Here is a 26,411-nt window from a genome sequence, read left to right as displayed (position 1 = left end):
TAGTCTTTATATAATATAAATATAAATATATACACACACACACACACACAAATATGTCTGGAAATATGTACATGTGCATAATGTATATATGTGTGTATATGTACATATATGTGTATGTCTTTATATATATGGTAGTGCATTGGATAGAGTACCAGGGCCTGGAGTCAGGAAGACCTGAGTTCAAATCCAGCCTCAGATACCTATTAGTTGTACTATCCTGGGCTAGTCACTTAACCAAGTTTGTCGCAGTTTCTCATCTGTAAAATGAGCTGCAGAAGTAAATGGCAAACTTCTCTTCCAAAAAACAACAACAAACAAACAAAACAAATAAGGCTACGGAAAGTCAGATATGACTGAAACATCCAAACAATAAGAACAACAACAACAGCAACATTAATGAGAGATTGAAGGAAAAGTATTTATTAATCCCTTACTATGCTACATAGTACCCTTAGCTCATTAAGGACATTATACCCTTTGTGTAAAGCTATACAGACATATACATAAAAATATACATATATATACATGTATATACATATGCATACACACATATATAATAGATACGTGTGGTTACACACACACACACACACACACACACACACACACACACACACACACGAGTTGAGGTGCAGGGTTAATGGAAAGGCCCAGAGGTACTAAAAGTTGGATTGGGAAATCTGTTTCATTGGAGTAGCTGACACTAATAAGAGGAAAAGAAATCTTCTTAGAGATTGTGTGCTTGGCAAATATCTTCCTTGTCTCTATTCTTTTGTTTATTTCTTTGAGCTGTCAACAAGCCATGACATTTGGAGTACAGTTAGCTCCCTTTTGATCATTATAACACAGCTACAAATAGCCTTCCAAAGTTGGGAACTGATGACTTGGACATTTATAGTCAGGTACACCTAAACATGCTTTTTAATCAGTAGATATTTATATATAATGTGCTCCAATTGATTCACTTTAAGAGGAAAACATTCACCTCACTACCATATTTTTGTATTCATTTTATTGTCACAGAGTACAAAGGTAAATAGATTATTCTATTTGAATAATCAGAAAATCCAATTCACTTGGACAAAAATCAGGTTTTCTTGACTTTGGAAAGACAAATATTTAAGAATATTTGGAAATATTAAGGAAAAGGGAAGGAAGCATTTTCATAGTCTAAACCTAAATGGAATAATTCTCCCCAAGATGATGCCTATGCCTTTTCCTTTTCTTTTTTTAACCAATGTTTCTTTGACACGGGGCAGATTTATCATTGAAAACATTTGCTTGCTTCTGCTGATCCACTAGCACCTTATTCTAGGAAGATGCATTTCCACTTGTCTAAAAATCAAGTTTTCTGCATTATAATGTGTTAGAGTCGGGGAGGGAGAAGGGATGATTCAGCAGACAACCTCTTCTAATTGCAGAAGGTTAAATATTATACAGATGGTGGGCCAGATTCAAATTCAGTTAAATAATAAGTTTATATCTTCCTGATTTTGAAAAACACAAGGCTCTGATTATCTGGGATTGCCTGAGGCAAAGGGGTTGTAAACACACACAGATTGACACTATGTTTGAGTCTGTGACACTTTGTCTCATGCCTAAATTTGCACATGCTCCAAAATAAATGAGGACAGAGCTCAATATTTAATAAGGACACCCCTGTGCCTCTTTGGCCCAGACACCATTGACACCATTATTAGCAAATGTTTACTGCATGTCACTGGATAACTGCATTACATTAGGCATTATGGGGCTGGTCATAACACCAAGAAGAGATAGCCTCTGCCCTGCCCTTGAGGAACTGGGTAATTACTTCAGCACTGGCCTTCTAACAGTTTTAAAATAAGAAATGAACAGCCAAGTGCACAAATATGAGGAGGCTAATCACCTTGTCCCTTGGCATAGAGTTAAGTTAGAGAATTTAACAGGCTGTATGGAGTTTAGTAGGATCATCAAGTCACATAGAGGTGGGAAAGTCACCAAAGTTTAGAGCTGGATAGGACATTGGAGGTCAGCGGGCCCCATCCCTTCATTTTATAGGTTAGAAGAGGAAGGCCAAGAAAAGGTATTTTTTGAACTTACAGAAAAGATATTCTTCCAAGTAAATCGATTCCAAATGTCATATGGAGTCGATATTTTTCTCCAACCCAAGGGGGCAGGAAGAAAAGACATTGAAAATTAATGTGAGATACATCTGGCATCCCTCTGCAGGTACAAGGGCAAGTAGCTATTTCTTTCCTTTCATACAAGAACTACACATATTAACAAAGAGAAAATGTTCATTTCTAGATGCCCAGCTGCAGTTTTCTCGGCTCCGGGGGACTTGCAGCCTGGGTATGTTCCACAGCAACCGAGCCAGTGGAGCTGAGTAAGAGGAAGGATCACTTCCTACTCCAGAGAGAGGGGTTTATTGTAGCAATCTTAAAACAGAAAAATATATAAACTCTGGGCAGCTAGGTGGCACAGTAGATAAAGCACGGGCCCTGGATTCAGAAGGACCTGAGTTCAAATCCAGCCTCAGACACTTGACTCTTACTAGCTGTGTGACCCTGGGAAAGTCACTTAATCCTCATTGCCCTGTAAAAATACATACATACATACATACATACATACATAAATGAATGAATGAATAAATAAATAAATAAATAAATGAATGAATAACTAACTAACTAACTAAATGAATGAATAAATGAATTAATTGATTAATTAACTCCTTCCTCACCTGATGTAAATTTGGAAACTAGGCATAAGTAGGAAGCAGAGTGTTTTCAGGACTCCTAAATACTCTATCTTTCCTTTTAAATTAGATTGCTCAACATGATAGAACAAGTGAGTCAGTGGATTGAATTATTTAATTGAGACAAAAGCTAAAATTCCTTAAATGACACAACTAGTCTGCAATAAATTTACTAGAGTTACAGAATCTACACCTCAGTATGTCTTTGCTGATCTGAACAGCAACTGTGATTTCATTTGTATAGGGAATTTCCAAGAAGAGGAAACTCCTTCCACCAATGCATGCCATCAACTTCTCTAGAACTTATGATTTAAGAGAATTTCCTAGACCATTGAGAGGTCAAGTGATTTGGCTAAAATCACATATCCAATATTTGTCAGAGACAGGATTGCAGCAAAGTCTTTCTGGCTCCAAGGCCAACTCTATTCATTTAGTCACATAGTCTCTCTGGTGTAGAACCGGTATTAGTCAATTCAAACATCAGGATCTCATTGATGAGGGTACAATGTCTATAATTACATATTACAAGATAGTCACGCCTTTACTTCCTATATGATTCTTGTCATCCATGTAAAATGCCAAATGCAACATAGACCCTAGTAGAAAAGTCTCATTAATTTGAGATGTTCTTTGTGAATCAGACTGTCATTCAACTTATTAATACCACAGTGCTTTAAAATATTGTTACACATGAAGAAATATGAATATCTTCCATAGGGAAGTAACAAGATATAAGAAAACATGCAGGATTTAAAATTAGAGAACCTAAATTTGAATTTTGGCTCTGGCTTTTACTCCCTCTGTCCCCTTGGGAAAATCATTTAAGCCCCTGTGGCTTCAGTTTCTTCATTGGAAGCTGAGAGGCAAAAAACTAAATAATTCCTGAGGTCCCTTCAAACTCTAAAACTATATTGCTAATAGATTCTTTTGTTTTTGTTTTTTGCGGGGCAATTGGGGTTAAGTGACTTGCCCAGGGTCAAACAGCTAGTAAGTGTTAAGTGTCTGAGGACGGATTTGAACTCAGGTACTCCTGAATCCAGGGCTGGTGCTCTATCCACTGCTCCACCTAGCTGCTCCTGCTAACAAACAGATTCTTAATTTTCATTAAGTCAATCAATGTCAACCTGGCTACAATTCCCTCAGTACTAGATCTTGTGATTTGAGAGTGGATTGATATGTAAAATCTTTCCAGATTGTATCCAGTTTACCAGTTGTGTAATTTAGGCTTTCTATAATTCATATTTGTCTAACACCATATGATTCACAAATTACTTTCAATAATTAAAAAGGAATTATAAATATTAATATCTATATTACGTACATTAAAAAGCTGGATCTAAGAGGTTAATTAAAGGGATTCACTCATTATCACACAGCCATTATATCAGAGCTAGGATTTAAACCTAGGTTTCCTGATTCCAAATCTAGTATGATTCCCATTTAAATCTGTCATTTGCTTTTCTTCTCTCTGACAAAAGAACTACAATGAAAACAGTTTGGGATGGAGGGCCTAGTTTTGCGTGTGTGTGTGTGTGTGTGTGTGTGTGTGTGTGTGTGTGTGTGTGTGTGAGAGAGAGAGAGAGAGAGAGAGAGAGTTTTCCAAGATGGGAAGAAATTAACTACGACTTAATTCAAGAATATAGTACCAGGACTTAATCTTTACCATATGTAGTTCTATAATATCTACTCCCTCCCCTAACTTATCATTTTTTTTTTGTTTTGGGGTAGTCTTGAATTCCTTCCACTAATTCCAGATGAGCAGCAAAGTCTCCACTTCTGATTAGGCTTGAAGTAGAGTATCCCTCAGGCCACGTGCTAAAGCAAACTATGGGATAGAAATGCTATGGTTTTCTAGGGTGTCAGAATATTATATTACCCACATCTTAGTGGGGAAATGAGGAGTGCCATGCCAAAGGAAGATTCTTTCAGAGAGAGCAGAAAGAGCAGAAAAGAAACTACTGAGAAATGTGAGTCTGTCAAGAAACAGATGCACTGCCTTGTCAGATGAGATGCCATTCAGGTGAGGAAATTTGGGATCTAGTCATCATGGCTTCTACAGGATTTGTATATGGGCTTCAGCAACATGGAGAATATAATCTCTGCTTCAATTGGAGCTCAGGTCATGTCACCTTTCTGAGTTCTCTCTGAAGTAATAGATAGAACACAGAAGACCTAGATTCAAATCTTCCTCAGAAATTGACTAGCTATGTGACCTAAGGCAAATCACTTAATCTCTCTGCACATCTATTTCCTCATCTTTAAAATGAAAGGATAGGGCATGATGGTCTCTAAGGTCCTTTATGTCTTCAAAGTATATGATTAGGGGGCAGCTAGTTGGCACAGTGGATAAAGCACTGGCCCTGGATTCAGTAGGATCTGAGTTCAAATCTGGCCTCAGACACTTGACACTTACTAGCTGTGTGACCCTGAGCAAGTCACTTAACCCTCATTGCCCTTTAGAAAACAAAACAAAACAAAGTATATGATTAAAGATGTGATCTCAATATCTTGAGCCTAAAATAAAGTTAATCCTGAAAGACGGACTTACCAGTTGCTTCTATGTTTTGAACTTAGCTATTTAGGGGACCTTGTTTTCAAGAGTAATGATCCCCTAACAGGTGGGACTGTTCATTTCAAGCTTCTGATCTAGGTAGGGCAAGAGCAAAAATAAAGGTGCAACCACCAGAAATATAACCCTCTTAGCAGAACCTTGAACATTTAAAATGGTCAGAGGGTATAATAAGACTAACAACACTCAACATTCCTTCAATAAAAAGACAGGAAAGATGAGCCATGAAAGGAGAGTGTCAGACGTGCGAATACTGAAATAGGCAAACCTGGCTTTTAGCTATGAATGACACAAGGTACTTGGAAAAATGGGCAATGAACCAAAGGCAGTTATAACAACCCTGGAAACCACATGGTACACCAACAAACAAAGGGAAAAAAGTTAATTTCCTTCCTGATATGAGCTAGTTCCTGCCAGATGCATGTAGCAACAACTACAACAATGTGAGTATGCATGTGTACAAAATCTATACATATGTGCATGTACATAAACATATAGCTTTAAGGTTCAAAATATATTTTATACATCATAATTGTTATCCTCTTTTTGTAAATGAGAAAACTGATTCTTAGAGGTTAAATGTTGTGTCCAAAGTCACTCAACTAGTAAGTCTCTGACGTGTGCTCTTAACTTGGATTTCCCTAACCCCAAGTCCAATGCTCTATCCAAAATAGTAACCCTCTACAAAATAAGGAAGGAATAAGACACAACATGGCTCAATTGGGAAATTACTGGATTTGAATTCAGAGAATCTGTGTTCAAATTCTAGCTCTTCCACTTAGTTCTTAATCACTTTGGGCAAGTCATAAGACCTATCTAGGCTTCAGGTTCCTCATTTATAAAAGGAGAAGGCCATTCTAGATGGCTTCTAAGGACTCCAACACAAAATTAATGATTTGATGAATCTTAACAAAGGATATGTTCTTATCCCTTTGGTATAAAAGAAGTATTCAGAACCATGGCCAATGGTGATATAAAGGGATGGTTCAGCACTGAAGTAGTGGATAGCAGAACACTGAGTGAAGTCACTAATGGCACTGTGAGCAATTGCCCAGGTTATTTAAGGTGGAGAAAGAATAGAGATATCAGAACAAGTGGGCTTTATTAGGCTTCTCTCTCTCTCTCTCTCTCTCTCTCTCTCTCTCTCTCTCTCTCTCTCTCTCTCTCTCTCTCTCTCTCTCTGTGTGTGTGTGTGAGTGTGTGTGTGTGTGTGTTCACATTCAATCTATTAGAAATCATCAGATCCAGTGAGGAAGGGGGAGAACTCTAAAACACTGGATTCCCTAAACAGTTATCTTTCCTTTATATGCCATGACCTTTCCTTGTTCACTGACATTTAGGGAAGCAAGTAGGAGAGTTATGTGTGTGCCTCCCATGAAGTCTGATGTCTCATCAACCAACGAGCATTTCTTAAGTGACTACTATGTGCCAGGCACATTTTTCTTATTTATTGAGGAACTGCACTAGGTAGAGGAGACAAAAAGATAAAAATGAAATGACCTTTGCTCTTGAGAAGGTTACAAATCTAGCCAATAAGATGATCCTTGGGTTCAATTCCCCAGGTACTAAAGAATCAGTGCCCACTAAGGGCTGAGAGCTGTGATGAGAATGCCTTTAAGAGACAGCTTTACTTGAGTTCCTGATGGAATTTGTTCTAAGACCCTGATCGCTCACTTAGAAGGTGTGTTTTGGAGCCCAGCTAGAAGAAAGCTATTCTCCAAATCATTATAAGACTAATATAATTTTCTTTCCATCTACTTGTAGCTCTTCTCTGTAGCCATTTGAACTTCAGTGTAGAATCCTCTGAGTGTCATAGAAAAATAGACAATTTCTTCACTTTGCTTCTATTGAAGAGGAATCTCTCCCTTTAAGTCAAATATGTAATGTATCAAAATGCCAGAAAGGAATGTTATTGTGCTATATTTTAAATATCAGGCCTGATTTTTTTCATAAATTGTTTAAAATTCCCTCCTATTTAAATATCCAGGGAAAACATTTAAAAACCAATGGGCAAAAAGTATAATGTTATTTTCAATTCAATAGACAATAGTTCATATTTTTTAAAAAATACCTCATTTTAAAAGTACTGATATTTCCCCATTCATAATTTTCCTACGTGTTTTACTAAAAGTGGATTAGGTAGACATTAGAGTCAGTCAGTCAACAAACATTTTTCAAGGACTTCCCCTGTGTCAGGTGCTTTTACTAAACTGAAAACATCATTACTTGATTTCAAAAACTCCCTTATATTCTTGATTTGAACAAAGACACATGCTTTTAGAGCATTCTTTTACTAGGGGGAGGATTAATATAGATGATATCTAAGGATTCTTCCAAGATTAAGATTTTATGATTCTATGAAAAAATTATCAACTTGGGAGCATAGTTATGTACATAGGGAATTGAACTGTAAATTAGAAGATATCAGATCAGATTCCAACTGCACTAAGAATTATCTGTGTCATTTGTAGCAAAAATCTCAAATACTCTAGGTCTCAGTCTTCACTCTGTTAAATAAGGCCGGACCAGAATCTGGAAGACCTGACTCTGCTATGTTATTATGCAATGTAGGGTAACTCACTTCCCCTCTCTGGGCCTCATTTTCCCTATCTGTAAAATGAAATACTTGATATAAATTACTCTTAAGTTATATCTCTTTTATCTGTAATACTGTGTAATTCCATTCATCTGAAATATTTTCTCAGTTTGTCTTAAGAGGGCATTGTAAGGATAAAATGAAATAATTTGAAGTATTTTGAAATTAATAATAATAATAATATCATAGATATTAGTAAAATGCCAATTATGTGATTGAATAATATGGCTCTTTGTCCTTAATTGTTTTTCTATCTGAAAACAACAATATTTTAAGATGGTTAAAATCTTCATAGTAAGGGCACTATACTCAGTGGATATGGATTTCTCACTAGAAATTATATCCATTATTTCTAAATCCTCAAAAACAAAAGATCAGGGGTAGAGACAAGAGGTGAGGAAAGACATTAAACACAGAGAGCTCCTGATACAATTACCCCAAAAACAGCAATAAAAGAACACCTGGAACAGAAAAACCCACAAAAATAAGGCCTGAGATTATTTTCCAGCTATACATAGATTAAAGGGGGCTGTGCTGGGCTAAGTGTAGAGTCCAACCCTGCAATCATGCCTAAAGAGACCCCAGGCATGCCACACTGGAGGAATTTACCCCAGAGCCTCTGAATCAGCTATAGCACCAGCGTCTTCTAGAACTGAACTTGAGGTCAGGTGAGAGGGCTAAACGGCTGGCAGGGGGAGAAAGTGCATGGGTATCAGTGGGATCTAGGGAGGAATTTGGCTTTCCCACCCCAGCAGGGAACCAGGAAGAAATCCTGAGTGGCAGGAGACCCAGGTGGGGGAGGGGCGCAGGCTCCTTGAATCAAAAAACCACCACAGTGCTCTGCTGGCTGGTTAATTAGCAAGTTGGTTTGAGGTTATCTTCAGACAAGACAACAGGCCAGGTGAGAGAAAAACCTGCCCTCCCTCAAACCAAAACACCTGGGACCCTCTGAAACTGGGGACAGTAGTGTAGCTGAGAAGCAGAGCCCCCACTGGGGAGTTTAAAGTCAAGTACAAGATGAGCAAGCAAAGAAAGTTCAGAATTATAGAAGGTTTATTTAGCGACAAGGAAGATCAAGGTGCACCCTCAGAAGAGGAAATCAACCACAGGACACCTACATTCAAAGCTTCCAAGAAAAATATGAACTGGTCTCAGGACATGGAAGCTCTCAAAAGGGACTTTGAAGAGAAAGTAGGAGAGATAGAAGGAAGATATAGAGAGAGGGAGGAAAGAATGGAAAGACAAATGAAGGCAATACAGGAGTCATAAGAAAAAAAGTCAACAGTTTGAAAAGTCAAATGGAAAAGGAGATAGAAATGCTGTCTGATGAAAATAATTGCCTAATTCTTAGGCAATTAGTGACCTTATGAGAAACCAAGACACAGTAAAGCAAATCCAATTGAATGAAAAAATAGAGGGCAATATGAAATATCTCCTTGGAAAAACAGCTGACCTGGAAAATAAATCCAGGAGAGATAATTCGAAAATCATTGGACTACCTGAAAATCATGACCAAAATAAGAGCTTAGACCCATCTCAGTTGTCAGGTTCAATTGCCCTGATATTCTAGACGCAGAAGTTAAAATAGAAATTGAAAGAATCCACCAATCACCTCCCGAAAGATATCCCAAAAGGAAAACCTCCAGGAATATTATAGCCAAATTCCAGAACTCCCAGGTCAAGGAGAAAATATTGCAAGCAGTTAGAAAAAAAGGAATTCAAATATTGTGGAGCTCCAATAAGGATAAAGCAAGATCCAGCAGCATCTATATTAAAGGACCAGAGGGCATGGAATATATGATATTCCAGAGGGCAAAGGAAGAAAAAAAAAAGTTCAATTCTCCTTTAGTAAATGGCTGATAGTAATATTTACAAGTTTTGCAACAGAACTAAGCATCTTTAGTCCATTGCTACTGATTACAGTCTTCAAATACTTTTGCATAATTGGCTAAATACTTTTGCATAATTGACTATAGTTCAAGAGATAGAGTTAGTTTACATATCTAAAAGCAGTATGGTAGAATGGAAAATGCCTAAGAAAAAGTTTGTTAGGAGACAGAGAGACTTGGGTTTGAATCCCACATCTGACACTTAATGGTTCTATGCCCTGTGAAAGTTCATCTGAAACACTTCTCTTGAGTTTATCTACTTAGTCAAAAATGGGCTGTTGTCAACAATGATGATATCATTGATGCTATATTCACAGATTTACATATTCCCATTCTTGTCTTCTCTTATAGTCAGAGTAAGTGGTTGCCTATGTATTACAATTTTAGAACCATTAGAAAATGCATCATAATTAAAAAAAAACCTTTCAATTATTAATTAATACAAAAGATTATTTAAACATAGACAATATGGACACATACTTAATAAAGTTGGATGAACCCTTAGAGGTCATTTACTCTTGTGATCATAAAGGTAGAACCGGAAGAGAAGCTATCTAGTTAACAGCCCTCATTTTATGGATTAAGATATTGAGTGTCAGGGAGGTTAAGTGAATTGCCTAAAATTACAGAGGTAGTAAGTAGTAAAACTTGGATTCAAACCCATGATCAAAGTCCATTATTTCCACCATAGGAAACAAACCAAAAATGAAGACATTTCTTCCACATTTAAAAGTAATAAATAAATAAATAAATTGTCATCTTAAAGGTAATTCAATGACAAATACTATGATGCAAATTAGTAATATAAAAACCTGTGTAGAAGACAACTTACATTTGATAAATAAAATGAGAAAATGGTAACTGAGGCCTAGAAAAGACACTTAGACTCTTTTGCTTAGGGTCTTATATATTAGAATACGTAAAAAAAAAATCAATTTCCTGTTTATTTGATTGAAGACTCTGAAGCAAGATGTCATAAAGAAAACCTGAACTGGCATGACTTTGAGTAAATTGAGGTTGCCATCATATCTGTTCAGAAATATATATGTTGGCAAACTGGTAAAATTATCTTCATTGACTATGTCCTCACCACCAATTCCTGATAAATCGTTGCTTCTTCAATAGATTATCAGCCTATAGATGTATGTCAGATTTTTTTTTTTTAGTGAGGCAATTGGGGTTAAGTGACTTGCCCAGGGTCACACAGCTAGTAAGTGTTAAGTGTCTGAGGCCGGATTTGAACTCAGGTACTCCTGACTCCAGGGCTGGTGCTCTATCCACTGTGCCACCTAGCTGTCCCTGTATGTCAGATTCTTACCTATTATGAATAAATGGTTACAATTTATTCATTGCTACCTACCTCATGTTTAAAAGGAAAATACTGATTTCTTATCTCATCTGTACCTTTTAAGGAATCATATATGAATTATCAATGCATCAAATATTAATGTTTAATTGCATATGACAACCAAACCCCCTTTCCTTAGTGCCTCATAATTATAAATCCTAGTTCCAAATCTCTTAATGTCAGCCAAGATTTGACATGTATGCAAACTTCAGAGATATATGAAAAACTTTCTAATACAATGGATACTGAAGGGAAAACTGTGGGAAGTCCTAACTGCCTAGAGGCATGTTTTTATTTCTTGTCATTGTTTACTTCTTAATTTGGCTGTAATATGCTAGTGCTTTTTATTCATCCAGTTTCCTGGAGAAGAAGGAAATCAGAAAGAGTCAAAGATCCAATTATTACTGGACCTTTTTCACATGATGGGACATTAAAAACTACATATGTCAAAAAAATTAGTAGTTCCTAAAATATTTTTTACATTGTTAATATGAATGTATGGATCACTTGGATTTGATGGAGCTGCCTTATTATGCAAGCGGAATCTATGAAACCCTAGATTAATAGGAGCAAAAGGCCTTTTGCTCAGACTTCAAACTGAAGCCTGACAGTCTCCATTGACTTTCCCCAAGGGAATAAACAAGGTTAAACGCCCTTAGAAATTCCCATTCACTATCTTCTTTCCTCAAGAAAGTAAATAGATCTTATTGTTCTCTGGATCAACTAAAACCTTTCCTTTTTCCACGTAATCTAATCATAGCATCTCTTTAAATTGAGCTGTTAAACTGATTTGTATTGTTTAACTGATTTACATTTAAAGTATTTGCTTTGGGTTGATTTGCATCATGCTAAGGAAGTTAACCTGTAACCTGAGAGCAAAGAAAACTTAAATACCCTTAAAAAAAGGGAGTCTTTGAGAGTCTCCATCATGATCATGTTATATTTCTTCTTAGGACAAAAATAATTGGTATTATGTTTTTCTCTATGTCTTTGATCTGGTTGTTTTGTTTTGTTTTGTTTTTTTTCCCTGTAGGAAAGACATTATGTACTCTGATATGTTTCATTCATAGGAGGACAGGTATGGAAATAAATTGTAGGAGATACTATAAAATTTATTTTTCTGATCTATTTATTATTATTTTTTGTAGGAGACAGACAAATAAAACATTTAATTTTTGACAACATGAAATATGGTATTTTTAATGTCTATAACTTTCTGACATCTTCTTGAGAAATGGAAAGCAAGCTGGATTTGGAGTTAGGAAATATGGCTTTAAATTCCAATTCTTGTAATTACCACTTTTAAAACTTAGTGTTAGTTCCTGAACCTTTCTCGGTTTCATTTCTTTTTCTTTCTTTCTTTCTTTCTTTCTTTCTTTCTTTCTTTCTTTCTTTCTTTCTTTCTTTCTTTCTTTCTTTCTTTCTTTCTTTCTTTCCTTCCTTCCTTCTTTCTTTCATTGTTTCTTTCTTTCATTCTTTCTCTTTCTTTTATAAGAAGGTAATTAGACTACATGATGTCTAAAATATATTCTAGCTGTAAATCTACAAACATATCATCCAGTGAAGTAAAAATGTCAAGTCAAATCAATTAGTACTTACTAGATACTGACTGTGTGCCAAACACTGTATTAAATTCTGGGAATACAAATAAATGCAATGCTATCCCTGCCCTCAAGGAGTTGACATACTAATGGGGTAATAAGTTGCAAAGAACTATGTATAAATTGGATATATTATGGGTAAATTTGAGGCAATCTCAGAGAAAAAGCATAAATATTGAGGGGAACCAATATAGACTTTTTGCAGAATGCAGGGTGTCAAATGAGATTTAGATAAAACCAGGGAAACCAGAAAAGAAGGGAGAGAATTCTAGAAATGAGGGAAAGCCAATAATACATAATCAGGAGAGGTGACTTGTTCAAGAAAAAAGAAGGTCCATAACACTGGATCATACAGTACATGGCAGAGATGTAATCCCTATCCCAAAGTCCATTGGTATAGAACTTTCTCCTCATTGGCAGAATTATGGCCTTGCCCTACATGAAAATGTAGGACAGAGTTGGGGAGAGCAGGAGAGCTCCATTTTTGTTTGTTTGTTTTTGTGGGGCAATGGGGGTTAAGTGACTTGCCCAGGGTCACACAGCAAGTAAGTGTCAAGTGTCTGAGGCCTCTGGATTTGAACTCAGGAACTCCTGAATCCAGGGCGGGTGCTTTATCCACTGCACCACCTAGCCACCCCCAGAAAGCTCCACTTTTTGAAAAATTTATGAATTACATTTGACTTTCAGTGCTTCAAGAAAGAAGATAGATTGTCATTTCCACTTCAAGTTGCTGAAGTAAAAGACTCTGGGAAGACATGGGAGGAACTGGCAATTTCCATCATTTCCTTCTCTCCAGTTTGCTACACTAGAGACTTTGAAGAGTTTCCTCTTGGATAAGATCTAGAACTCTCTCATGGTTGGGCTATTATTATCTTCATCCTAATGGAATTGCTCCTTCACTCTGTATTGTTTGGTATATATTCTCCTATGTATATCTTATCTGATTTCTGTTTTGCTACTGATTTAGATAAATGAGATTCTTTGCTATTATCTGTGTATGTTCATTTTGGACATAGTATTTGGTGGGAAGGCAGTCAAGCCTTGGACATAAAGCTTGGGGCCCTCTTCCATCCCAGATATTGGCACAGTGAGCAGAAAATAGATTGAATATATAGACTAATAATAGCTAATATTAGATAATATCTAAGGTATGCTATAGACATAATTCTAACCTGAACCCCTTCTCCATGAGGACAGCGGAGTAGGCTACAGTCATAGCTTCCTGGTCAGAATTAAAATCTTACTTTGAAAAGGGTAGGAGGGGCAAATAGGTGGCACAGTGGATAAAGCACTGACCCTGGATTCAGGAGGACCTGAGTTCAAATCCAACCTCAGACACTTAACACTTACTAGCTGTGTGACCCTGGGCAAGTCACCTAACCCTAATTGCCTCACAAAAAAAAAAAAAGGTAGGAAGAAAAGTCTGGAGATGTTGACTTTCCTCACTTTTGTGGTTCACACCTATCTACACATGAAAGGTTTTTCTTCATGAATAAAATGGTTAAAAGGGACCATGCTTTGAAGCCAAACATAGGACATTTTATCATGAAGGTAATAGGGAACCAATGGAGTTTACTGAATGGGGAGGAAGCTTCCATGGTCAGACCTATGAATTAGAAAGTTCAGTTTGGTAACTGAGTGGAGGATATATTAGGTTGGGGAGAGACTTAGAATAGGAAAACTAATCAGAAGCTTGTTATAATAGTCCAGGTATGAGATGATCAGAATCTGTAGGAGGATAGTAGTAGTATTAGAAGAGAAAGAGAACACATAAATGAATAATATTGTGAAGGTGGAATAAACAGGAATTGGCAATACACTAAATATTGGTCTGAGAAGGTGAAGAGCTGAGGATGATACCTTCATTATGAGCTATGGGAGACAGAGTGGATGGTGGTGCCTATGACTATAATAGTAAAGTTAGCAAATAAAAACGGTTTAGGGGGAAAGATAATGATTTTAGTTTGGGACGTATTTACTTTAAGAAGTCTATAGAACATCCAGTTCAAAATGACCAACAGGTATTTTCGCTGCATGATCCTGGATGAGCTTCAATTTCTTCCTCTGTAAAATTTTGGTAGTGATGGCACATACCTCCCAGGGTTGTTGTAAGGATCAAATGATCATATAAATGCTAGGCATTATTATTTCTCACAATTTTGCAAAGGATCCTAGTTAAATAAAGAAAGTTTTACTTCAATTTTTTTTGGACATTTCCTATCTGTTGTTGTTATTGTTGGGGTTTTTTGTTGTTGTTGTTGTTGAGTCATTTTCCAGTTTGTTTCCAACTCTTTGTAACCCCATTTTGTGGTTTTATTGGCAAAGATACTGGAGTGGTATGACGTTTCCTTCTTTTCCATTCTTTCTTCTTTTTCTTTTCTCCTCTTCCTCCTCCTCCTCCTCCTCCTTCCAATAGTTCTCCCCTTTCTCAACTTCCTCCTCCTCCTTTTTTGTGGAGAAAATCAAATTTCAGTTAAATAATGACAGGTTTGGGGTTTTCTTATCCTGACATCAACAGCTAGAATTAATTAAGGCAATAGAATTCTCTCTAACAAAGTTATACCTGGAGAAATAGGCAGCATATTTTATAGTAGGTAAATCCTAAATTTACTTTACAAGGAGTGTAGTTGAATTCCAGCTCTACCACTTATTAGCTGTGTAACCTTGGGCAAATCACTTGAATTCTTGGGCTCTCAATTTCCTTGAATGTAAAATTAGGGGATTGGACTAAATTATCACTAAGGTCTATTCCAGCACTAAATCCTATGAAGTTATGTTTCTTTAAAATTCTCTGAGGGTAACTGTATCCTCAGTATTGTCCTGCAAACCATCATTCTTAATGTAAGTGTGACTAATCTTAATGGAATTACATTATGAGTTAGGAAATTGATCAAGTATAAAATAATGAAAACAGTGGTCTTTTGGCACAAATTTTAATAAAATAATGGTCATAGGAAAGAAAATGTATTCTATGTGTATTAAAGAGTATATATTAGGTGCAGCTGCAGTAATAATAAAAAATATTAATAGAAACAAAAACATTTATACAGAGCATTAAGGTTTCCTGAGTGCTTTATGGGGAAGCTAGGTGGAGTAGTGAATAGCATGCTGGGCCTGGAGTCAGAAGACTCATTTTCCTGAGTTCATATTTGGACTCAGACACTTACTAGCTATGTGACCCTGGACAAGTCACTTAACCCTGCTTACATCATGATCCTTATCTGTAAAATGAGCTGGAGAATGAAATGGCAAAGAATTTCTGTGCTAAGAAAAATTCCAAATGGGTTCACTGAGTCAGACATGACCTAAAAACAACTGAACAATATTTGATTCTAATAACTATCCTTGGAAGTAGGTGATACCACTGTCCCCACTTTACAGATTAAAAGAAAAGAAAAGAAAAGAAAAAACTATTGTTCAATATTAAATAGCTACTCAGTGTCTGATGTAGTACACAATCTTAGGTTTCCCTGTTACCAAGTCCAGAGCCCTGTTCAGCTACATACATGTATCCAGCTCATCCCTATTCCTCCAGTATTGTGAAGGGAAATTTTAGGGTAACTTGAATAGCCCTAGTATTAGATGGCAATGGCATGATAAGAGTTGAAATAAATTTACTGACTTCAATTTAAATATCCAATGAACCTATGGAATCCCAGTAAGTTATCCAAAAATGACTTTCACTGATTGTTTTCTCAGCTGATTTTGTAACTGTGATCTTAAGAAATTAGTTAAAATAGCTCTAATGGGGGCAGCTAGGTGGCAAAGTGGATGGAGCACAGGACCTGAGTTCAAATTTGACCTCAGACACTTGACACTAGCTGTGTGACCCTGGGCAAGTCACTTAACCCTCATTGCCCTACCCCACCCCCCAAAAAATAAATAAATAAATGCTCTAACTATTGGACTGTCTCACGACAGATCAATAAAATTCTTTTTGAGAATACAGAAGTCCCCCAGAAAATGTCAGCAGCCCAGTGGAGAAGCAAGTCCACAGTTATAATGAAATTAGGAAGTATTTATTAAGCACCTAACATATTTCAAATCTGACAGAGTTATCTGGGATGCTAAGAGATTAAATCATTTGACTAGAGTCTTATAACCAATGCATGTAACAAAAGGGACCCAGACTTTCTGACTCTGGGGCCAGATTTCTATCTGTTATCCAGATGTATCAAACTCAAGGATCATTAGTTCACCACAGTGGCTCTCAGAATTCCCAATCCTGATTCAGTCTAAAATATAATTTGGTTCCAAAGGTTTGTCATGCCGGGGTGGGAGTGGGGATAAGCTCCCATTCTCTATAAAATGCTCCAATAGCGTGCATCTCAAATAACCTCTGACAACTGAAGCCCAACTCCTGGCCTTCTCGTGGTGAAACTGTTTCTACTAACAGGAGAAGGGGCAAAGGCAAGTCAGTGGCACCTTAAAACCAGTCGCTTTGGGCAGGTGGGGTTCATTAACCTTGGCAGGCAACCCGCCTAGGGAAAGGAACCCTGATTTTAAACCTCAGCTGCCCTGCGGCTATACCCATATATGGGAAAGGCTTCAGGAGTTAATCCCAAGGAAAAATCAGGAGTCGGAGTCCCTTAGGCAGTTGGCTGTTGGACATCATATCCCTCTGGCAACTCCTGTGGTGGCACTGGTGCCAAACTGTATTGGCTCTGCCCCTCCTTTTGATCCACCAATGTCGAGGGAAAACCTGCTGCATGGGCAACAGCTTGTTTTTCAATTGATCCACCCAGGCCAGCGCCCTGGAGAGGATACTCCAGCTATTCCTCATGGGGTAGATACGATAAGGGATGTGGAAGTTACCGGTTATAAGTCACTCAGGAGCTTTGGCTCTCGTATTGAACTACACAGCCACACTGTGGCCTGTGGCTCTTCAAGGCGCTGATCCATGGTTGTCTGTGACTAATGGAGGCCTACAATACAGAGATTATTAACTTGTGGTTTTCTAAGTCAATATGTGGACCATAAGGAGGTTCTATTTGAGTTTAACACTTCTGCTTTATGTTACAATATCTTTCAAAGTTGAGAATTGTATGAAATTAACTGACTGGGTATGTCAAGAGTGGCAGAGTAACAATGAAAGGCAGAAGATGAATTTTAGACTGAAAACATGGGTAGGACATCCAAGTGGAATTGTCTAGCAAGCAGTTGGATATATAAGGTTTAAGAGAGGAGGACTGGATATGTAAGTATGGGAATTATCTCCATAGAAAGATCATTGAAACTGTGAGGTTACTAAGAAGGAAAGAGTATAAAAAGAAGAAAAGGACTCAGGAGAGAGTCTTGGTATACAACCATGATTTGGGAAAATAGAATAAGGAATGTGAGATGATCCTTCAAAGAAGATAGAGAAAATTCACAAAAAGAACCACAGTGGATCTATATTCTGAACAATCCAAGGGAGGTGAGAGTATGGAGAAAGAGGAAGTCTTATTGGCTGAAGACTAAAAAAGGGCATTGAATTTGTCAGACAAAGGTAGCAAGCTAGTAAGGAAAAAGTCCAGAGGGAGAGGGCAAGTAAAAACTTCTGACCTGGAGGGGAGCAGCAGTGAGGGATGAATTCCATGGGGAGTTGTTCTCTGATAATTATGACCCTACTCCCCACCTAATCTGTATTAGTGAAGGGGCCACAAAGCTGTCCCCTGGCCTGAACTTTACATTGACTACAGAGCTGTCAGCCTTGTTTATTTAAGGGTTTCTAGGAATTTAGCCAGTCTTCAGCCAACCAATCCCAAATACTTCTTCCAATTCAATCAATTAAATCCAAGTGACTTTTTTCATATTTTGTAATGGGACACAAGGCTTAGATAAAATTCAGATGTTAGTTTCCTACTTTGTTAACATAGTAATAATTTGTTATCTATTATCTGAACCTCAATTTCTATAAATATATTGACTGGGAGAAGGGATAATGAACTGGCCAAGGGTCAATTGATTACCTAATCACAAAGACAGTAGGGGGAGACTAAGGCAATGGAGCCCCTCCAGGCATTTTAACTGGGTTTCAAGCATAGGAGTATAAATCACCTCAAGTCCTAGAATTCAATGTATATTCCTTCCTAAATTTTAGCCCCAAAGAGAAATTACAGGATTGAGGAAGTTGAGATGATTGATATCTAGAAAATGTGACTATCTAAACAGAAAAATGTTAAGCACCCAATAACCTCTGGAGAAAAAAAAAAAAAAAAAGAACACCAGAAGTGCAAACTCAAAGCCTGGATGTGAGCATAATCAATGGTAAAGCACTTAAACACTTGTGCTCAAGGGAAAAAAGATTCATTCTAATTTCTTTAATCTTATCTCATCCCCAATCTCACCTCTACCTGCCACAATTATAGTAGATGACCCAATCTCCTGATTCAATAAGACAAAATAGGACTTCCAGTTTGAGGTCCCCTAATCCTTTCTCTTCAAGTGTACATAATTTATTGGCATTGACATGTTTCTTGTGACAGAAGAGGCATCCTTTTTTTGTGTGTGTGAGGCAATTTGGGATTAAGTGACTTGCCCAGGGTCACACAGCTAGTAAGTGTCAAGTGTCTGAGTCCGGATTTGAACTCAGGTCCTCAAGAATCTAGGGCCAGTGCTTTATCCACTATGCCACCTAGCTGCCCCCACTTCTGTTTTATATTACAATACCTTTCAAAGTTGAGAATAGTATGAAATTAACTAACTGGACATGTCAAGAGGGAGGGAGTACAATTGAAAGGCAGAAGATGAATTTTAGATTGAAAACATGGGTGAATCATTGGATAGAAACAAGAAAATTAAAAGAAAGTGAGGGCTTAGGAGCAAAGATAATAAGTTCAATCTTGGACACAGTGACTTTGAAATGATGATGGGACATCCTGGTGAAAGGATCTAGCAAACAGCTGAATATATAAGGCTGGACCATTATATTCTTTCAGTCTTCCCCTTACTACTGGCCTCTTTCCATCTATTATTTGTCTACAAACTTGAAGATATTCTCAATACTAAAGCATTTTTAACCATCCTGCTCTATCTAGCTTTATCACATTTCTCTCCTGTTTTCATCAACTCTAAACCTCTTGACATGATTGACTAAAATCTCCAACTTGAGCTCACTAATCCTAAAAGTAGCTAGGTGGTTCAGTGGATAAAGCTCTGGACCTGGAGTAATGAAAATTACTGATTCTGGGCAAGTCACTTCACCTCCTTTCCTCAATCAAAAAATGAAGATGATAAACCTTCCTCAAAGAGCTGTTTTGAAAATCAAATGTAATAACATTTGCAAACTTCCTGGCACTCTGTAGGAGCTATATTAATGCTTATTTCCTTCCTTTCTCCTTAAAACCCTTGTATTTGACTTCAGCCTATCTCACCAATCTACTGAAATAGAATTCTCAAAGATAACCAAAAGATTTTTTTTAAGTTTTTTTTTTTTTTTTTGCAGGGCAATGAGGGTTAAGTGACTTGCCCAGGGTCACACAGCTAGTATGTGTCAAATGTCTGAGGCCAGATTTGAACTTGGGTCCTCCTGAATCTAGGGCCAGTGCTTTATCCACTGTGCCACCTAGATGCCTCCTGATAACCAATAGATTTATTTTTTTTTTAATCAAATTGAATAATCTATTTTCAGTCCTAATCCTCTGTGACTTCTTAGTGAATACTACCTCATCTTTGGCTTCATAGACACTTTATATTCTTTTTTCTATTTTAGCTTGTTTATTGGTTCTATACTTTCTCCTATACTTTTCCTATCTTTTAAAGCAATAGATAGGATGAACTATAAGGCTCTGTTCTTGGTCTTCTCTTAAGCCTTGATACTCTCTCCCCTAGAAATTCTAAGTCTCCTTTAGCTTCAAAGACTACCTGGAAGGAGGTGCCTCCTAAACTAATATCTCTAATAACTAATATCTCAGACAGCTTTGTAGCTTCAGACATGGATCTCTGACTTCAGGACATTTCCAGCTAGACATTCCAATGACAAACTAAACTAAATATTAACCAAAAAAGACTATTTTGTAAAAGATTCCCCCTTGATCTCATCCTTCATCTTTATTATAACTCTCTGAAGCATTTAACGTAATCATCAATAGTTAAAGGTGGTAGGAACTTAATATACCATGTAATCTAATTTCACTATTTTATATATGAGAAAATTGAGGTCCAGAGATGTTTAAGTGATTTCTCCATGGTCATATCGATATAAGTAAGTATCAGAGGCAGGGTTAACTTCCCAGTTCTTTCTAACCAAATCAGGTGCTCTTTCTACTGTACCATCCCACCTTGACCCTCTCTACCAGGTTTAAAACTTTGGATTGTCTTTTCTCCTTCCTTTCTCCTTCCCTGTCACATCTAATAAGTTACAAGTTCCAGTCAATTTCACTTATGTAATGATTCACATCCAATCTCTATTCTCACTGCCACTACCTTAATAAAGCCCTTATTTCCATCAGTCTAAACCTTTGAAATGACTCCTTAGCAAATCTTCCTGCTCTCTCCTCCTTCCAATGCATCCTTCAGGTTGCCTCCAAAATTATGTTGCTTATGCATAGATCAATTTTCTCTTCAAAAATGATCAGTGACTTCACAATTTCAGATTCCTTCTGCTATTCAAGATGCTTTATAACCTAACATCACTATACTCTTCCAGCCTTATCTCATATTACTTTCCTTCCTACACATTCTTCTCCAGTCAAACTAAAGTACCCTGTCCTTGAACAAACTCTACACTTTTTGTCTTTCTGCGTTTGATCTTGCAGTTCCTTATACTTGCAATGCCCTTTCACTCACCCTTCACCTGCTTTACTCCATTACTAAAGCTCACCTCAAATGCCACCTCATCCAGAAAGACCTCGTTGATCTTCTCAACTGATCCCCTTCACACCTCACACCTTTTTTGTGTAACTTGTTGGTACTCTCACCACATCAGGCTACAGTTACCTATGTTCATGTTTTATACTCATAATATATTGATAGCTCCATGAGATGTTATCTTATATAAATTTTGTACTTCATCCAGCACTGAGTACAATGTTCTTTGCAAAGTAGTGGCTTAATAACTGTTTGCTAAATGAATGATTATATTCATGGCACAGTAATGACGAATAATGATCAAGACAGATTTAGAGTAATTTCAAATCTTCTGGCTTTTCTCCTTTGAACATTTGCTTCCCCCCCCCCCCGCCCAGATTTTCAACAATCTTTCTCATACTCAACAATATCCCAGAGCTGATGTCCATGCATATCAGTATCCTAGACAGGTACCATGATAACGTGGGCAGAGAGCTAGACTTGAAGTCAGGGATTACTATGTTGAAGCCCTTCTGGCATATACACATTGAGTACTTATCCTCACTGAATGCTCCTTATAGTCATGACATCACAGATCCAGACACCCTGCCCCCTCCAAATATCATCACATCAATGCAATCTCTTTTTTCCATTGGTATCCATTTAATATTAAATTCTTGAAAGGAAAGGCCCTAGGGCAGCTAGATGGTGCAGCGGATAGAGCACCGGCCCTGGAGTCAGGAGTACCTGAGTTCAAATCCAGCCTCAGACACTTGACACTTACTAGCTGTGTGACCCTGGGCAAGTCACTTAACCCCAATTGCCTCACTAAAAAAAAGAAAAAAAAGAAAGAAAGGAAAGGCCTACAAGATCCTTAATGGACTCCCTATGGAATAGTTAGATGATAAATTACTGAATCACAAAGTCTAGGAGAAGGAAGATAGCTTAGAGGTATCTAGTTCAATCTATACTCCCCAAAAGCACCTCTACCAAACATACCCAGTGTGAGAAAATGGGTAGTTGTCTCCTCTCAATGAGGATATAACAGTCAATCGTGCCCCTCCTGATCTGCTTGTAGGACAAATGTCTCAGATTCTTTCCTCCCCCTCTGATAAGCGAAATCACATGGTTCTAGGAGCCCGAGCTGGTCTCAATTAGCTCCAACTGGTCTCAATTAGGTCCAGATTAGCTAGTCTTTGCTGGTAGATTGTAATCCTTGCATAATTAATTAGTGATGAAAAAGGGGAGGGGCTATTTGCGCCAGGGACTAGGGGATAAAATGGGGCTTGTGAGCCTCCATTCGGGGCACCGATTAGCTGCATACTAGGGTGCCTCCTCACGAGAAGGAAATAAAAGAGCCTTTTGTCACATCACTGTTGAGTTCCCAAGGATTATTGAAAAGAGGATTGATTTTATTCCTCACACCCAACAAGCAATCACCCAGTCTTTTTCTAAGATTTCCAGGGAGGAGGAACCCACTGTCACCAGAGGCATCCTAGTACTTTTGGATAGCTCTAATTATTAGGAAATTTATCCTTACATTAAGCTTTAATTGGCCATGATAATATCCAACCACTACTCCTTGTTCTGCCCTCTAGGGACATACAAAATTAGTTTAAATCTCCCTTCATATGACTGGTTTGAAATACATAATAAAGACAACTGTCATGCCCCTACACACACAGAGACACATAAACATACACAAACACACACACACACACACACACATCCAAACCTTCTCTTCTCCAAACTACACATCCTGAATTCCTTCCACTGATCCATATAGGTGCAAGCATTGTGCAGAACAATAAAACATGGATGGATTTTGATCTACTATGTTGGAGTGTATACTCATGTCAATGAGATCACCTATCCATCAAAGAATTAGAAATAAACTGTAATCATTTATGATGATATATCACAAATGTAACATGTTTATATAAAGTGTTTGAACATTTTATGACTTAAGACAAGTTATAACTAAGACATATTAGCCCTTAAGTGCTCTGCTGATGCCTCCACATAGCCTAACAGTCACCCTGGGCTCCTTAACGGTCAGTCAGAGGATCCCAAACACTGGCAAATCTAACCAGGCTAAAATTCTGTGAACATATTACTGGTAATGCCTGTTTTCCAAGAACAAGTGCAGGTCATTTTAGGAATGTCAGTTATCTGATTTAAAGGGCCATTTTTTTTTCCAGTGAGAGTGATCATTCAAATGGGATCTCCCAAGTTAAAAAAGTTGTAATGTACTCTGAGAAAACTGCACATGTTATTAATCAAAATTTATAATAATTTACATAGTATATTCATGTTTGAAAAGAGCTTTGCATATATTATCTTATTTAATTCCCCAAACAACCTTGCAAGTGATTACTGCTTGCTATTATTTTTCATTTTATAGATGGGAAATGTAGGCTCAAAGGGTTAAATAATTTGCACAGTCACATAGCTAGCAAGTGACAATGAAGAATTTGCCCTCCTAATATAAATGTGGAGATAGAAGGGACTTCAAATGCTACTTAATTCAATATCCTCATTCTATATATCAGGAAATTGAGGTCCGGGCTCAAAGTGATACTGTCCTACTGAATTTTGTGGGACAAAACTCAAAAGAAGCAGACACAATGATCTTAACTTTGCTGGCGTGACCTGCCTCAAATGGTTGCTATTGCTTGTGGTGGTGATTATGATGAGGAGGAGGGAGAGCAGAGGAGGAGGAGGAAGAGGAGAAGGAGGAGGAGCAGGAGGAGCTTTCAACATCACCTAGGTGTGAAGCCTCAGAATAAGTTGAACCAATATGCATAAGCTATCCCCCTCCTACCTTTTCAGACTTCTTAAACCCTATTACCTGACATATACTCTTCTATCCAGTGACACCAGCCTCTGTGCTGTTCCATGTACAAGACATGTCATGTCTCAGCTCCAGGCATTATCTAGCTGGCCATAATGCCTGGAATACTCTCCCTACTCCACTGACTACAGACCTTTCTGGTTTCCTTTAAGTCTAAATTAAATTCCTCCCTTCTACAGGAAGCCTTCCACACCCTTTCTTAATTCCAGTGCCTTCCCTCTGTTAATTATTTCCTATATATCCTGTATATAGTTTGCTTGAAATATATTTATTTTTATATGGTCTCTCCCATTAGATTATAAGTTCCTTGAGGGCAGAGAGTGTTCTTCCCTCTTTGGGTAAACCCAGTGCTTAGAACAGTGTCTGGCACATTGTTACTCAGCAGCTTTTCTCTTGTGTCCAACTCTATGGTAGTAGATTTGAGATTATCTTGGCAATGATACGAGAATCATTTACCATTTCCTTCTCCAGTTCATTTTACAGATGAAGAATTGAGGCGAACAAGTTTAAGTGACTTTCCAAGTTCACATAGCTAATCAGTTTCGGAGGTCAGATTAGAATTTAGGAAGATGACTCTTCCGAGCCCAGCACTTTATCTACTACGCCACCAAGCTGGCACAAAGTCGGTGCTTAAAAATGTTGATTGATTGATATCCTTGGACTTCAGAACTAGTGTTTTTTTCCATTAATGCTCAGCATAATTAAACAATATTTATTTGGGCTACTGATGGTTACAGACATCCTGTCTAGAAATTGATGTCTGGAAAAGGCTGCTGAATAACCTGTAAGCCAGGAAATATTTGGGGAACTGAGGGAGAAGTTGAATATAACTAAGGTAAAGCTAATACAGTAAGTAAATCATTTACTAGCACTGCCCTTGTCAATTTGAAAATAGTATAGCAAAGACAAAGTACTGCTTCTTTTTTTTTTGTAGTCTCCATTTAATTCACTCTCTTAAAACTCTGGTTTGCTCTCTCTCTCTCTCTCTCTCTCTCTCTCTCTCTCTCTCTGTTGAGAGGGACACCTGTTTAAATTTCTTAGTGTTACCTACTTTATCGGTTTTCTGTGAAGAAAAAAAAAACCTTTGCAGAACACAAAGTGCTATGAGTTATTGATACTATTATCACAATTATATATAGGATCTTGAATATTAGTGTCTAGCATATCCCTCCCAATCCTATAGTAGCAATCTCTCCTTTTAATTCCCCTGATATCAGGGTATGACTCTCATTTAAAAAACAAAAACAAAAACAAAAACAAAAACAAAACCTAGTTTGGTGGAAGGCAATCATAAATTATTTTCCATTTCAGCAGACATATTCCACTAACTCATTTCTTTTAAAAATTAAAATTGTTTTCTAAGTATTCTACATGACAGCATCCATTGCATTCTTGTAGGTTCAGACATTTTCAATGAGAAAACATCCTGATTTTTAATTGGAAGACTATGATAGGATTTGATTAGACTAATAGATATTCTACATATATTTAATTTTTGCCTAAACTGATGTCAATAACTATACACCATCAGCAACATCTTTCTCTTTTCCTTTTGTTCCTCTCTATAAACGGGAGCCAAAGTTCCTCTCTATAAACTGGAGCCAAATTTACAAGCTACTTTCTTTTGCCTGTCACATCTTCTTTAGAGGGACAACTCGCATGAAAAGCACCACTAATTCAATGCCTCTATGGAACTTTTAGTTTATTCATTGATTTAGCCAGTTTTTCTCGTGTACCTACTATATGAATTATATTAGAATTTTAGATATATAAAATAAATAACTTAGGAGTGAAATAAGATAAATATGATATTGGAAGGACTCAGAACCCCGTAAGGCAATTGCCCAGATTTATCCTGAAGGAAATTTCATCTGATACATTGTTTTGTAATGCCACTACTGTGCCTGCATTTTGTGACATATTTTAAGTATTATTTCCCTTTCTATCTGGGCATTATTTGAATTTGTCTTCCTTTTGAATGCACACTTTAAAAAAAAGTTTGTTTACTCTTTAAAGTGCAGACTTTTCCATGAGAAGACATGACATCTCGA

Source organism: Dromiciops gliroides, chromosome 1 (assembly GCF_019393635.1).
Source record: "Dromiciops gliroides isolate mDroGli1 chromosome 1, mDroGli1.pri, whole genome shotgun sequence".
Lineage (NCBI taxonomy): Eukaryota > Metazoa > Chordata > Mammalia > Microbiotheria > Microbiotheriidae > Dromiciops > Dromiciops gliroides.
The sequence above is the reverse complement of the archived record's forward strand: the minus strand, read 5'-3'. Positions refer to the sequence as shown.